This window comes from Ictidomys tridecemlineatus, chromosome 9, assembly GCF_052094955.1.
Source record: "Ictidomys tridecemlineatus isolate mIctTri1 chromosome 9, mIctTri1.hap1, whole genome shotgun sequence".
Taxonomy (NCBI): Eukaryota; Metazoa; Chordata; class Mammalia; order Rodentia; family Sciuridae; genus Ictidomys; species Ictidomys tridecemlineatus.
The window spans coordinates 44,847,054-44,864,837 of record NC_135485.1 but is presented as its reverse complement, the minus strand read 5'-3'; positions in this window follow the sequence as shown (position 1 = coordinate 44,864,837).

The following is a 17,784-nucleotide window of genomic DNA, read 5'->3' as shown; positions in this document are numbered from 1 at the left end:
ATGGTTAATTGATTGCTGTTGCACCACCCCTAAGGCGTCTCTGATTATTTCAAGAGATGGAATAGAATTCCCAACTTCACCAGGGAAAATTAATTTAAATTCGATTTAAAGCACACACATCAAACCACTACTTTTAAAATTACACTTCTGAAAATTTTAGCCTTTGAAAAAATAAATGTGAATTCAGAAAATGCTATGATCACCTCTGTAATCATAGCTACCAAATTATAAGGAAATATCTTAGTTAGATATTGTTTACTCACACTTGTTGAATAAATGAACAAATGGAACTTGAGATGGAGTGCTTTATAAGCTAGATTACCTTAGGTTGAATCTCAATATCTGACAATGATGATATAATTGAATATATTTGAATTCATAGAAATAAATTTTAAAGAGTATAGTAAAAAAAAAACCTGATAGGTATATTTGTCCTTTTTCTGGTTTTGGAGTTTGGGAAACTAATTAGCTTGGTGCTGGCACAGGCCTCATGCTGCTTCAACCCATGGCAAAGAGCAGAAGGGCAAGTCTTGTGTCAGGAAGAGACAAAATGCAAAGGGCAGCCTAGCTTTGCAGAAACCTCTCTTGCAGTGATGATTTACTCCAGAGAGAATTCGCCACTCCCATGAGAAAGGCATTAAGCCCTCTTAATGACCTAGTGACCTGTGAGTCTCACCTCCATGCACCTTCACAACAACAATCAAATTTCAACACAAGTTCCAAATCATATTCAAATCATAACAGTAGGAACAAGGATTAAGTAAAAAATGGTTGCATATAATTAGTTCTACTACCTAATGTAGACATAGATGAATGAACAGATTTTTTCAGCCTACACATATTTGGACAGGGGAAAAGTTGTGATTTACAACATCCACATTTGAAACATGTCAGTTTGTGAGATGGTCATGAGAAGAGGACCCCATAAACTAAAATAATTTGCTCTAATTCAAACTAAAAATGTTTTAGATTTTTTTATTTTTAGGAATATTACTGCTTTTCACAGCAAATATTAAACATTCTAATTAGCTTATTTACAAAATTACCAGCACAGGAAGAATTAAAAGATTTGCAGGTCTCAGGTCAGTAGAAATAATTCTTTACGAGTTGTACTTGAAAAGTAGCAGTTGAGGAATTCCAGCTATAGTTGGAACTAATTTAAATGATGAGATCCCAGATATCAGTCCTGAAACGGATGCCCTACTTACACAAGACTCTAATAAGAGATCTTGAGCAAAAGGTGATGGTGTTTTGCTCATGAGGACATGAAATATTATAACCAGAGGGTAAACTGTGATGGATTGTAGTTTCCTGGTCTCTGCAGTATTCTAGATCCACATAACCTTCTGGAAGCTTACTATTGTTTTAAGCTACTAAGTATAGAATTATTCTTATATTATTAAAGAATGATCTTTTTGTCCCTTAAAGGAAAATTAAATACAAATTATCACCCTATCCTTACAACAATGTTTGTAGATGTGCAGACTTTTAAAATCTCCTTTTGATTGCTATTTATAAGGAGTTCAAGTAACTTTTGTAAAGATTCAGACTTTGTAATTGCTGAAGTCTGGATTCAAATCTAGGTAAGTAGTCTTGTTCCAGAGGTGAAACAGTTACTAAGTTACATTAAAAAAAACCAAAAAAAAAAAACATGTTTGTTGAACACTTCTGAGGTACTTAGCAATGTACTAAATATTCTGTAAACAAACAACAAACAAGAAATCTCATTAATATTATCATTTAATGGTTAGAGAAGTCAGGACACAAGTACAATTCCTGGCTTGAAGTCAGAGTTTGGGAGTCACAAAAGTAGATGGTGAACCCAAGGAGTCATTTTGGACCTGTACTTTTAAAGAATATCATGCACTGCAGCTGTGGCAAAGGGTTTAGCTCTCTTATCTTTCATTCTTTACAGAAGATCTTAAATTCATTACTTTCTTTTCAAAAAATAGAATAGAAAAACTAGGGTGATAGCAGCACAATTTGGATGTCACTGGATAATTTCTTCTAATTGTAGCCTCAGCTCTCATATAGAGAGATGGTTTGCAATGATGGTCCTTCCCAGGAGGTCTCATTTTTCTTAAATTTCTAGATAATTTTGATAATCATTTAGATTGTGCTAAATATAGATAGAAAGATATTCTGGCAATTGTGTGGTAATTTGAAGTTCATAAATTTCAATGCTTGTCATTAAAAGACACATACCTACTTTGAATTGCCATCCATAGCACTTTTTGTCTTCTGTGCTTCTTATGTTCTTCATAAATTTATTGTATTTTTTTTTAAATTATCCTAATTACTCCACTACTCTGTGAAATCTTTCAGGAACTATGTTATCTTGAATGTAAAGCTTCAATATAAATTTGATAAATAAGTGGAATACTTCATAGTCAATTAATAAGTTATTATATCTGTAATGTGAAGCTAATCCTTCTGGAAATGACATATAAATCATATATTCACATATAGTATATATAATTATATATGTGTGTAGTATATGCACCTAAGCATATTTTTAATTTAACAAATACTTCCCATCCAGGCACTGTTTTGTTCTAAGTGTTGTACAAATGTTAAATCATTTGATTTTTGAAATAACAGTATACAGTAATGACCATTATTTTTCTCATTTTAAAATGGAAGGAACTGATGTATAGAAAATCTGTTATTAGCAATTTGTTCAAAGTCACACACTGGCTAAGTAGGGGACTTAGAATTTGAAGGCAGTTTAGCTTCAAAGCCTACACTTCTGTTAAAATATGATACATATGAGATAGCCCTTACTATTGCATCACCAGGTGATAGATAAATATATTACACCAAACCATCCTGTTTGCCCATAAAAATGTCAAGTTTATGTTTCAACCAATGCAGTTGATGTTAGAATGTGACCAAGGGCGGGGGGTTGGGGGGAAGAAAGGAAATAGCTCTTCTCTGAGAACTAGAAGTCACAATGAGATTGAGATGAAAATAGACAAGGCATAAGATTGTATATCTTCCTAATCCTCTGGTGTCAGCCATATCTTCAAAAAGTGATGTAAAGAGTGATTCTCGAGTGTCTTAACTTTCTAATGAATTTAATAATCCCAGGATGAGCACAGAGAGGAGGCAGCACCAACAGTGGATATATAAACACAGCTGCAGCAATTCAGGCTACCAAAGAGTGGAAGACAAATACAAATAAAAATACAGTTACTGAACATTGACTCTGAACAAATCTCTAAGTCTCATCGTGGCTACTGAATGACACTCCTTGCAAACTGCTCTCAGTGTATAGCATTCAGCATTCCTCCTGGATTCATTCCCATTGGCCACAGTTCACAGAGATGGCCCTGCCATGGAGCAACAGGCATAGCTAAAGTTACTAACATAGCATAAATTATTAATGCTTACTTGGATGAGAATAAAGTGAGGAAATGGATTTTTACAGAAGTGAGTGAAAGTAAACTTTGTCATTGAGGATGTTGACAAAGATGAATCAGACAAAATGTATAGAAGTATGTCCTTATAGACTATATATGATAAATACCTATGTGCCCTATTTCTGTAGTTATAGATTAAAATGTATTTCTATCTTAGTCTAGATGTCAACTTATTTATAATAAATGTATTTAAGACATTTGATCACATAAGCTAAAATATACCTGATTCAACATTTATTTCTTAAACAAAGGCTGAGGCAAACCAAAGAAAAAAATTAAGCATCTCAAAGACAAGCAAGGAAATTCAGTGTATAAATAGCATGGAGAAAAATAATATCTGCCAACAGCATATAAAAAACTAAAGAAGATTGATTCAGAAAATGAGTCCAGTGTTTAAGGAGCATGAAATGAAAAACAATATACAGTGCGCTGTTATAATGTTTTAAAGCGTTATGGATTTTATATTGGTGTGCCTGGCAACATCTAATCTGCCTTAGAAACTTATTTTGACATTGTTTTGTACTCAGAGTGCATGTCAAAGCAGCTTTGCTACCACAAATTTATTGGAATCAGACTCAGGAGTAGACATTGCATATAACTTCTTACTTAGCACACCCAAATTTTATTTTATCAGATTTAAACTATGATGAAAATTTGGATGTTATATAACAGGAGCTAAACAGTTACAAATTTTAGTCAAAAAAATCAAAATATTGATGTGCCTGAGTGAAATACAGTTATTGCCACATTTTGATCGAAATGTCTCTGTTGATTTTCTGAAAATTTATAATGCAATAAAAGTGAATTAGTAATGATGTCTAATACCTTCTTAAGTGAAAGCTGGTTCTGAGTCTTTTTGAAGAGTAAATTTTATTCATTCATCAGTTTTTTTCGTGTATACCAAACGATAACCAGCACTTCCATTCAGCATTTTCATTTTAAGGTGAAGTTAAATAAGAAATCCTTAAAATTCTTTTAAAAATCTTTAAATGCACTTTTAAAAATATGAGCTCCACTTAACAACATGGAAGCATAAGAACTTTCTTTGCATTCTCTGAAAATATAAGTTAAGTAACCAGCTGTTTTACTGGTATATCTATCATGATAAGAAACCAATAAACTATAATATGTGTGTTCCCACTTGAACATTACTATGAAACTTCTGTGGCATACTTCTATAATAAAGCAAGTCAACATATTATAATTCCAAATTTATTATTACTTATTTGTTAATTCTACAAATAACTCTGATAATGACTTTTAAAGTATATTATGTATCAAGGAAGAAAAAAATTTTTTAAACTGTATATCACAATTGTATTCATATTCGTATTCCATGAATAGTTTCATAAATAATAGATGATTTCCATATAAAACTGTTTCAATCTAACTTGATGTTATTCACATTAAAACATACTTTAAACAGTGGTACTTGGCAAAATTAAGTATTACCATGTGTATGACCTCATACCCAGGTCCACAAAGTTTCTGTACCTCAATTTTCTTAGTTAGAAATGAAGGACATTGATTTTTGACAATAAATATATCTAATGATTTTTTACTTAGTAAAAAGATTCAAATTTTTGAAAATGAACTAATGATTACTATACATTCAGAAACAACTCATTGACCTGCCAACTGATTTTTCATCTGTGATTCCAAATAATCTATAAATATTTAAAGAGATCAACAGTAATCACAAAACTTAGGAAGCCTCATTTCTCTTCAGATTTTATTACCTATCTATTTAATGGGGGTAAGACAAGGTGTTAAAAAGTGTGTAATATGAGATATAAGTGATGTATGTATGAGAGTGAGATATCATAATCTTCTTGGTTCTTGATAGCTTACACATTGAGAACTCTTAAGCAAGTTAGGACTGCCTCATTATTCATATGGTCCTTACATTTCAAAGAAGCATAAATACTAATATGCTCTTTAAGATATACCTTATCTTTAAACTGGGCAAAGATGAAAGGGCCTATAAAAATTGATGGAATATGACCTAAGGTCGATCAAAAGACTTTACTTTTTGACTGACATTTACTGAATTACCAAATTGGAAATAAAGCAAGAACTTTACTTTCAGTTTCTGGCTATTTCGTTCTCTGTTTTTCTGTTCCGTGTTCATGTTCTTCCAATGTCACCTCATTAGTTCCCACAAATCTGAGAATAATCTTCATGTTGAGGATGTTCAAATGACAACTTCAGGCACATATATTCACCTTGATCCTCTTATACTTTTTTTTTAATTTTCTTAAAAAAAAAGCTTTACAAAATGTATGGATATTTCATTCTTTTGTGTACTTATTTTGTTTTTGTCTGGTTTCCTTACTGTAATGAAAACACTGAGACTGAAAACCTTATTTGTCTAGTTCACTTAGGTCATAGTAACAATCAATAATTACAGAAACTTCAGAATTAGAATTTTTACAACTCTTGTTTCTTTTGCTTGCCTCTCCTATCCTTGGATCCTCTCCACACTGAGTTTTCTCTGTATCAGTATGTCACTTCAGCAATTTCATAATTAATATTAGCTAGAAAGCTAGTTCCTTACCTTTCCTCCATTATCCCAGTCCATCAATAAAGTTCTACCCATTTAATCTTCCAGGTATTTCCTTTAGATAACTGCTATTTACTTTAGAAGACCATCGTCTCTTTTGCAGACTATGTACTTCTCTTGTATTTGCCTTACTGACCTCTTTACTTACACACTGTACAAAATCAAAAGTGATTTGACTAAACATAAATCTAACCAATGCATTCCATGCGTAAAAATATCAAATGTTTTGTACTATATTATGAATAAAAAGAACCTGAAATAATAATGATGATCTATAATATCCTGATTTGTGATCTCTCATTCCTGTTTTTTTTTCTTTTCAGATGTCCAAAATCATTTCTTGCTATTATTTTTTTCTCTTCTTGACTGTGTCCAGTCATACAAGACTTTCCTCTACTTCTGGAACAAGTCACTCTCTATTCTGTCTGGTGATATTTTTATACATTGTTCCTTCTCCCTAGAACATTCTTGCTCTTTTGCCTGCAGATGGATAGTTCTTAAGCTCTTGGTCTTCCTTTAATATTAACTTTCTAGAAAGATCTTTGCTGATATTTCTCCTTCAATTACACATCTACCCTTCAATACAGTCTTGCTTGTTTCTTTATAAAACTTATAATTAATGGTTAGTTTGGGTCCATTCTCCTCACTATAACGTAAACAGCAACCATGTTGATCCCTGTTTTGTTTGGTTTAGTTTGCCTGGATTATAGTAACTAATAAAAAATTACTGTAATAAATTAATTACTTTTATTTAAAGGATCACCCTGCTCCTATGAACTGCATATAGGCGCCAACTGATTTTTCATCTGTGATTCCAAATAATTTATAAATATTTAAAGAGATCAACAATATATTTTGCTACTTATAGGCATAATGCTTTAATTCCAACCAAACTGATGTTCACATTCAATAGTTTTTCACATCTTCTGATGTGAAAATGTGAAAACTTGAGAAAGTTTAAATTTAAATTTTTTTATTAAGGGCAAAATATATTTTTTTCTACCTAATTATGGCCAAACTCATGTTGAGCTTCATTTCCAATTAAGGCTATGCTTTAACTAAAAAAAAATAAAAATTACAGTTCCAATGGTTCCATGTCACAGAGTCTAACCAGGGTATAAATCAAAGTCAAGTGAATTTTAATTGGCTAAAATTATTTATTGTTTTACATTATGAAATAAACCAAGGATTAGTCTGATTCTGACATGTCTGGATCCAATGCCTCAACTAGCTCTATATTTCTGTTTTTCTCTTTGTCTGCACAGGCTTGAACTCCATGATAGAATAAAAATCCTTGTACTCCCTGAAACGTACATCCTGCCATCCTGGTAATCCCAGGTGAAATAAAACCTTTCAACCAATGCTTTTGGAAGATTAGCCCAAGGAAAATTTTGATTAGCTTACATTGCCCATGTACCCATTTTGAATTAATAAGTTTCCCAAGGGGCACTTCTGCTCTCTTGACCTCAGGTATTGTGTTCATTTGTAAAGAAAAATACACACTACACCCCCCCACACACACACACACACAAAATTGGTTGGCACAGAATAACAGGGATGCTAATAGATGAAAAATAACAATTTGCTAGAAAAAAAGGCAAAAAAATATTTTTTTCTACCTACTTATGGCCAAACTCATTTTAAGCTTCATTTCCAATTAAGGCTATGCTAGGTTAATAACTCAATTTCTTAATAGTTCTGATAAATACACTCTAATAGATAACTTTTTATTCTATTAATATATACTGTTTGCCTACAATGTTCAAAAATATTATATAGGCAGTGTACACTTAATTTACAGGTAAGAACAATCTACTTTGTTTTTTATGTATTGGAGACAAATATCAAAATATTCAAATACAAAGTTTCTGTTTAAAGTGATGCTTTATTGTTGTACTATAAAAGTATGTTAATATCTTCCTATCCAAGGATATTTGAAAAAATTAAAATTTGAACTTTCTCAAGTACTTCAGAAGATGTGAAAAACTATTGAATGTGAACATTAGCTTGGTTGGAATTAAAGCAATATAAGTAGCAATGATACCTTGAGCTTTGAGAAACTAGATTTCCCAGAAGCTTATTGATTTTAGTATTTAATTAAAATAAAATGTAGCAGTGATTAAGAGCATAATAAAACAGAAGAAAAATTTTTCATATATTGTTTCCTACTTTGGTGAGTTGTATTAAAAAATCAAAGTGAGAAATGACAGTTATAAAGAATAGAAAAAAAATCTATTTTCATCATTTTGGTCCTGTCAGTGAGAACTGTTAAAGGAGAGCTTGCCTAAGGACCTAATATCCACCTCCAAACACAGTAATACATTTGGAGACTTCTGAATGGTTATCTGATATTTAAAAGTAGCCTGATTGAAATTTTATTATTAAGTAGAAACTATTTACAGTTCATGGGACGCAATGAATTCAATCTCTAAATCAACCTTAAGAACACAAATCTTGTTGGCTGTCATGTTAGTAAATCAACTCACCTAAATAATCTTGAGACTCGGACAATGATGCAGGCTCTGGGCTTTGAAATTTAGCCATTGCCTCACTGTGAACTTGATCTTCTGACATTTTAATGGATCGAGGTCCTATTTCTGATGGTTCGTTTTATACATGGACATAAACTATTTTGAGTACTTCAGAGCTGAGAGCTAAGAGCTGATGTTCAGGTTGGAGTCAAACTGTCTGTCCTTTGAGTTAAGTAGGGTGAGGTAAAATGGGCACCAAGAGAGTTTCCATTATATATGCAGTTGCTATGCTAAATAGTAAGTACAACAAAACCAAACAAAGTAGTATGAAAATTCTGAATGAGATAATATATTTCCATTAGGTTCTCTCAACTCAAGACAACTATTATTGTGTGTGTATGTTTGTGTGTGTGTTATGTGTGTGTGTGTGTTTTAAATGCATGTTGTTACTTCATGGCATAAAAATAGCTTCTAAGAACAGAGTTTAATGTTTGAAGCCCTTTAATTCTACTTTCTTCCTAGTGTCTGGAATTGTTTGGCAATAAATTGTATTCAATGCTGCTTCAATTTACTACTCTTTCAGATCTGACTGTACTTAATTACTCAAGACATGATCTGCTAAAAGCTACATCTGGAAACAATGTCACTTGGAGTTTTGCATTTGAAAGTTGAACTTACGTTAAATGAATTTTTTTTTTTTTTTTTTTTACTGTAAACTTTGGGAAAAACAATGGTGTCACCAGACATTTTTTTGTAGATTTAGCTTAAAACAAAGAGTGAATGCTATATATTCATTATTTATGTTCCAAGCTGCCCAAGAGCTTCTCTTTACCTTTATCTTATTCCTATCTATGTATGTAACCAGAGTTTCACATATAGTTACTGTCCTATCCCCATTATTAACAGCAGATTATGTCCTTTCTCTCTGTCAATTTTATGTGCTTAGGATAGTTCACAAAGTATTGTACTTAGCTTTTGGGATATCAAAGGCAATAGAGGATGTTCCCATTTAAGGATGACTTTATTTTAGTTTTAGAAACATCATGAGAATTCTTTAGAATTTTTCATCAAGTATTTAAACATGTGTTCTTTTGAGCCCACAGTTACTTGACCTCTTCCCAGAGTACCTGGTGAACATGGTTCAAACCATGGGAAACTGTGGGTTGGGTGGAGTCTATAATAGTTTGGATCCTAAATTTGCTACACCTGTAAACATGCCTGTGCTTTAAAGATTATTAGAGTAATGTTTTTGCTTTTCCTCCTTGGGGTTAAATCAGTCCAAATGTAACAATGTATAAATGTAAAAGCATTTCTTTAGAAACTCAGAGTAATGTAGAAACTAGTTATGAGGATAAAATTTAATGCAAGAGTAAGATACTTTCTATGTCCTTTTATTCCCTAACAGTATTTTTGACTGCTTAATTTTCAATGACATAAAAAGATATATAATTGTGTTTTCCACTTCAACATTATTAGATTATTTTTTGTAGGAAAAAAATCTAGTTTTAGCAGAAACCCTATTTCTTTTATTCTTTTCCTTAACCTTATGAAGGCCATTTTATATCACATCTTATTAAATTGAATGAGGCTAGAAAGATGTAAGAATAAATTACTTCGCCACCTAATTCTTTACTGATATTTGATTTACAAGTTACAGTTAAGCTTGCTGATTAAAAACAAAAGTGAAATCAGAGAAATCTGAATGACACCATTCACTAAGAGAACTTTCTAAGCATTTATATTCCTGATAGTAAGCTAATTGAAAAATAACAATTAGTAAAGAACTGGCAATTGTGATATTTTGGCACTGAAATTAATATTGTTTTTGGCAAAAATCAGATGCTTATTGGCCATCATAGAAGATGATCAGTTTATATTTTCAGAATCTACTGGCTGTATAGCAAGATACTAGAGAGTAAATTGTTTATATTGTTAATTATATCAACAGAGTATTGCATTATATCAGTCTATGCAGCCTGAGATATTTGCTTTGATGGTAATGTATGTATTATACAGTTGAATCAATTTAAAATCAACATTATGCTGCAGTGTAGATTGTATAAATCATATTACCTTAATAGAGCACTTACTGATGGGAAATAATTTAACATTGAATGGTCAACAGAGGTCCTCTCTTTGAATACAACACTTTGAGGCATTAGTGAAATTAGTCAGGAACAAGAGATAAGAGGGATGATGTCTTGGTATCTGTGTTTTTTATTAAACTTTTGCTGCAATTTAAAGCATTTACTGTAGAGCTTGTAAAACTTATCATTGAAGAAGAGCCACTCCTTTAAATAATGTTCTGCAGATATTTGAGGTGATTTTCTGAAGAATATATTAAAGCTATTTTCCCAAGCTTTATGTAACTCTGGAATATGTCTGAAGTATTTTCATGCTACCATGAAAATAATACTTTTTGATATTACAGTTTTACAATTCCTCAATGTCATATAATAATTGTTATATTAATTTTGATTGGAATTAATGGCAAGAACTTGAACACCTCTGAATTTATTTCTTTTTTATTCTTTTCATAAAAGATTGCTGAAGACAACCTCATGTGTATGGGTTCAGTGATTTTGATTGAGTAAAGGGCTGTAGAAAATAATGAATTCAAAGTAGAAATTTCTTCTAATGTGGGTAGGAAAATGCAATACCATAAGATTCAGGGAGTTATGGGATATTGGGATATAACATAGAGAGCATGCCTTTAAAAAGTATATTCTGATTTGCAATTGCTTTTTAGCTTTAACTGCATGACTGCTTTCTGGTCATCTATAGGTAAATTAGAGAAATGAAGCATAATGAATATAAGCAAATATGTTTTATATAACTCACTATCTTGACATAAAACATTAACCACTTCTACAATATTTGTGATCAATTTAAATTGGATCTTTAAGGAACAGAAAGTATTCAGATATTTTATAGAAACAATCTAAATGATTTAGTATTACAGAAATGCATTGCAAGCAGTTAACAAAGACATTTTGGTAAGTATACTATGAGATCTCTGCAGGTATTTTGTTGATAATTTAAATTCTCTCTAGATTGTTACAGTATTATACCATTGCTAAGGTTGCAAGAAGTTATAGCTACACTGAACTTGAAGTAAAATGATACCATAAGGACACTTCAAAAAATGATGTTGTATCTATAACATGCTTTCATCAGGTTTTTAATTTTAGTTAGCTTCAGAATTGTTTTCTTCCATATTTGCACACTACCTTTAACTTTGCCCCTCCTGCACCGTCCCCCACCCCACCCCAGTGTCTCATTCATTATCTTTGGACAAAATGAATGTGTGTTACTCTTCTTTCTGGTGGAACAAAGGGGCAGAAGGCACTCTGTCCTGTCTCCCTGGCCCATTACCTGGTTGCCTTTGGTTTCTCAAGAGGCAACTACAGTTCCTATAACCTTATCCCTGCTTTATTTATCCATAAAACCTTTTATCCTCTATCTCAGTGCCTTTCGTATTTCCCATTTCATCTTCTACCTTTACTTTCTGTATTGTTTTCGTGTGTTCTTTAAATCAAACAGGCTGTTTCTGCAAGGTTAATATCCTATGTACTTTGTTTTTCTTTTTTTTCTTTGATCATTTTCTCCATTTCCCTGGTCTTTTGTATGGATCATTTACAACTTCACATAAAAGTTTATATCTTTGAATTCCCTGAAATCAACCCATGAATACTTTATGTTTTCTTCTGGGCCCTATCCCACTTACAACTCAGTTTTTCAATGTATTTCCTTTAGCGGAACACACATTTATCCTACTGTGTCTTTTTTCCTCCTGGGGTTCATTTGGCAGCTCTTTAAGGACCTTGTGTAGGATTTTTGTTTTGGGACCAACAGATCCAGATTCCAATCAGAATGAAGGTCCTTCAGCTGTTTTATTTTATTTCAAACTTATTTCTTCTGTGGCTGCAGGAAAATTTTCAAAATTACCTCTTACCCACCACAGAGTAAACAGATCTCCGGCAGGGATGAGATCTCTTGTTTTTATATTCTCTCTCTCACTTCCTGCCATGTAAAAGATACTAGAACAGTTATCAAAACCGTGCTTTCACAAGCTGAGTACAGCACATGCAAATAGTGTTGATTCTTTTGCGAAGCTATTTGCTGAGAATTTTAGACGCATAATGGTAAACCGAAAACAACATTTCACTGGGGAACATGGCAAACCAAAACATGCGGATATTCTTGGATTAAATGATATGCAAGGTTGCATTCAGTTCTTTCTCATTAATGATAGAAGATGAATTGACTGCATCATTTCTAAAATAATTTGCAATTAGACTTGTAAAAAATCCATCCTGTCTCCAACCATGAGGGTTTGAGGCTGTGGATAGCATTGCACAAAGATATGGGAAAGTTACTAATACTGACTTTTAAAAGCAGGAAGGTAAATGTTCCTGAAAGGTATGGCTTGTCTGCATATACAGGAGGGGGTTGCATCTCATTGGGAATTCCATTGTCCTGTCCAGCGCTATATATATTCATACATATTTTTTATTTATTAGTATAAAAGTTTTCTTGATCATGAGCCAGAATTTCTGCATGTAAATTTCACTCCTGGGATGATGTTTCAGCAGCAGGATATTGAGTTTATGCTTCCTTCAAACACTTACATTCTGGAGAATAACTTATGTACTAAGAGAATCCAAATAGTGAGGTTCTTAGCTTTTCTTTACTTAATATTACCTAATATAGCTATTCAAATATTTTTTTCAGTCATAGTAAAAATAATATTGCTCTTAAAAATTAATATTCCATATCCATTCTTATTTCCACACTTGTGGAAATATCTCATATATCTTTATATATCTTTATATATCTTATATATAAACATATGGAGGACAGTTTGGATTGATAATTTTTTAAAAATATCTCTTATTTTGTTTATTTTTTAAAGTGGTCCTGAGGATGAAACCCAGTGCCTCACATGTATGAGCCAAGCATTCTGCCACTGAACTACAACCCCCCAGCCCTTATGATTTCTTTTTTGATATTTTGGGGACCAAAGCTGAAGTTTCTTTCTTTTATTTTCCCTTCAACTTATTTACTTACTTCAAAAGCAGTCATAGATAATCTTAAATATTGAAAGTGCCTGTGTGTCAGCTAACTTCATGAGTTTGTAATACAGCTTTCTGATTCTGCCATAAATAAATGTTAGCCTTTACTTTGATAAGTTTGTTTAATAGAAGCATATGAGAATTTTTGTTTCTAAATGTTATTAATAACAAAACAAGTTCAAAGTATTGCTTTTGATTTAATTTTTTTAAAAAACTGAATATCTCCATAAATGTACATTCATTACAAATTTTTGGAAAAATATGACAGCAACTGTTATTAATGTCTACCTTTGTGTTACCTGGCTAGGGATCCTGGTGAGTTGATTGGGAAGAAAGAAAATGTTTATTTAATATCTAAACTATTTGAATGCTTTACCATGAGCAAGTATTGATTTTATAATATTATAAGCTTATTTTCCATTGCTATAAAACAAGGCCAACTTTTAGTAACATTTGAATCAGCAACTTACTTACTATAGAAGTTTATAAGGCTTATTTCCACCAGCATCCCATCTGAGAAACAGAAAATTGTTTACTCATTTGTTTCTCCTCCTATTGCCTCTAAGAAATTATTTATAAACAGAATCTTGTGGTATGAATATTCCAGAATTCCTGATACATAAGACATATGAATGAAACTACCCCATTCCTGTAACCCTTCTTCATTTTTAGCAGTTTCTTTCAAAATAGTTAGCATACAAAATTAACCTTGGTGAATGAACAACCCCTTTTGTCACATTTGTTTATTAAAATTGTTTGGGTAGAGTTAAAGGCAGATGACAGCTGTTAACTTGATGTGTTTGCCACAAGTAGTTCTGTATAGTTACTGCTGTCCTTTTCCTTCTAGCTCTGCATGTCATTGTTGAACCGAAGAATGGGGAATGTCTTTTCTCCTGGTCTGTCAACACTCTAGGTGGGCTGGATGGAGGATTTGGTTTCTGCATATCTTCCAGGCAAAGTAGGGTGATGATGGATCTCAAAGCAGGCAGAATATGCTTAAATCTTGTTCTAGTTTTAACTGCAATGAATTCTTTATTGCAGTAGTAGAGAGGAGGCTGTGGAAGTCTTGCAATATAACTTATTACTGCTCCTTGGGACCGAATCTCCATCTAGGCTCCTGGCCCTCATTATAGCTTTGTAACTAAATCCACCCACATTTTCCTTCACTACAAAGGATCTTCCTGTTAAGTTGGCCCAGCTTCCCATATATACTCCCTCTACTCAGCATCACTTCTCTAACAGAAATGTGAAATTCACTATGTTTTAGTAATTGCTGTAAATATCCAGGAAGGTCTTAGCTTTCTGCCTTTTACAGACATGCTTCCTTTCTCCATGCAGGCTAGTAAGATTGCAAGATCTGAATGAAATTTAGAAATTACAGCCTAGCTTCAAGATCCAATTGTTGGTTTGTCAATCTTCCAAAAGACAAGGAATTAAAGGAAAAAAGCCACAATATAGGAGAATGATTGATAGATAAGTAACCTCTTTTCTTTTACTCAAAGCCTTGAGTTAATGATGCTTGGAGGATATAATGACATCATCATATTAAGCCAATACCATTGTCTTCAGCTGTGGTACCAGATGCACAAATTCTCTATCTTCTGTATCTTACCTCCAGAACCATTCCTCTTTCTAAGAACTGAAATATCAAAGAAAATATTCTTCTTATAAAGATCACTAAATAATGACCATATCAACTTAAAAAGCAGAGTCAGTATTGTGACAGAGTGTCTATATATGAATATCTAGAAAAGAAGACAAAACTGGATCTTCAAAATAGTTCTGAAATGTGGACAGGTATGGCAGCAGTTTCATGCTGGAAGGTTCAAATGACTAGATCATTCTATTTCAATTATATTATACTTATGATTTGCTGTCATTTAATGGACTTCACATTCCAATAAAGAGGATACATATTTTCATCAGAGGAAAATAGAATATTCAAGATTTAAAATACAATGTGTATGATACAAGTATTTCAACTCTTCATTTTATTGAAAAACAAAAATGGCACACACCTGTAATCTCAGTTGCTTGGGAGTCTGAGACAGGAGGATCACTAGTTCAAAGCCAGCCTCAGTAACAGTGATGTACTAAACAACTCAGTGAGATCTTGTCTCTAAATAAGATACAAATAAAATAGGGCTGGGGATGTGGCTCAGTAGTTGAATGCCCCTGAGTTCAATCCCTAATAAAAAATACAAAAAGAACCAACAATAAATATATAAACCAAAAAGAGCTCATTTGGTATTTGGAGGAGTTGGTGATATGTTAATCAATAAAATTCTTCCAGCATAAAGAATGATAGAGTATATGGGTGAGGATTTAAAGAGTTTAAAAATAGTATTGCAAGGAATACAGATTATATCCCTTTAGGTTTTTTTCCAATGTCTATTGTAACTGAACTTTTTAGTTGTTATAATAATCTACTAATGAACACTCTGTTTCAGTCTTGCCAGAATATCTTTCACTCCCAGAAAGGGTCTTTTAAAAAGTCCATCAAATCATGTCACTTGTCTTTATTAAAGGTTTCTTATTATGTAGGGTAAAACTCAAAAACTCAACCCATGTACCATGAACCTTCTGAGGGATATACACTTGTTCCTCTAGTCTTATTGTTATACAACCCTTTCCTGGCTTGCTCTGATGCAGGGAAGAGCTCTTTGTTTACTGTTTTAAAAGTGCCATATAGTCCTTGTATTGGCTTTTGCTGCTGTTTGCTCACCTGCAAGATCCCTGCATTAACTGCCATTTTATCATGTAGATTACAGCTTACATGTCCCTTCTTCAGAGATCCCTCCTTTCATCCTCTGACTAATGGGATCTCCTATTTCCATTTATTTTCTGTCATAGCATCTTGTTTTACATTGCTACTTGAACTGTTTGCCTCATGATTTTTTTACGATTCATTGCTTAATTTCTGTCTTCAACTAGCACATAAGTACTGTAAGAGCAGGGCATCTTTTCTGCCACATATACCCTGCCACTAACATGCTGGACATATAGCAGATGCTTAGTCGAGGTTGAATAAAGAAATTCCATGCTCAATATTTCTTAGAAGGCAGATTTTCATTATATTCATAATCAATTTTTAAAATTGCTAAAGGAGACGACTCAAAAAAGATTAATACATCATTGTGCTTCTTAGTTGTTTATGATTTTAAATGGACAAAACAATTGCTAACATATAAAAATGCTTTCAGAAAAAGAGATAGAATTTTATATAAGGGTCTTGAAAACAGAAGTCAACAAATATACATGGGTTAATTAAATGCAAAGAAGAGTAAAATTTGCAGTAGAGTAGAATTGCTGAGAAGATGGCATGATCTTGCAGATTTAGAAATCCTAGGTCAAAAAGGTACTTTTCTATTTGAGAATGAAAAATTAAAAAGCCCTAACATGTAAGCTAAGGAATCAAGTTATTTTGGACTAAACAAAAATTACAGCATTTAAGATGAAAAGAACCTTAAAATTAAATTAATGACAATGAAACCTGATTTATGTCATGGTATAAAAGTATCTGCATGTTTAGAAATTTCATCATCAGTGTGAAGAGTTCTTTATGGAAATGCCCCTTGTGTTTTTAGTGTCCATTTAAGTTGATGGTTACTTGCTTGTAATCTGGCTCTGGTATGACTCCCATGCAATAATACTAAATTATACTTTTTGTTATTGAATGAATAATGCTTCACTATTGTTGAGTAAATAATAAGTGAATAACAGAAAGGCTTAGGTGAGAAAACACTGGTAGAGGACAGGGCTAAGAGTTAAGTTGGAATGCATAAGGTCAGAGAGATACCATACAAGAACTTAGCAGTAAACTCATCTTGAATTATATTCATTGAAAAAACAGGGGACTACTATATCATTTTCATTGTCTGTACACAATGTTAGAACAAAGTGGAATAAAGTTAATGTCTTCAAGGGAGAGGAATTTGTCATTTTCCTGACTGCAAAACTGCATCCATAATTCTAACAGGACATCCTACAACTTGGAACATATGGCAACAAGCACTGGCATATTGCTGAAAGTAATCTGACTGAGCAGGCAACTTTCACCTCTCTGATGAAAGTAACCATAACTCCTGGAGTTGATGTAATTTTGTGATTTAGGGACCAATCTCAATCATACTTGAACATCCTGTTGCTTTTCCAAGAGCACTATGCAAATTATGCAATGCTATTTGTTCAGATTTTTTTTTCCAAATTGGACTCAAATTGAATACAGCTTAATGCTGTTTTTCCATTTGCCT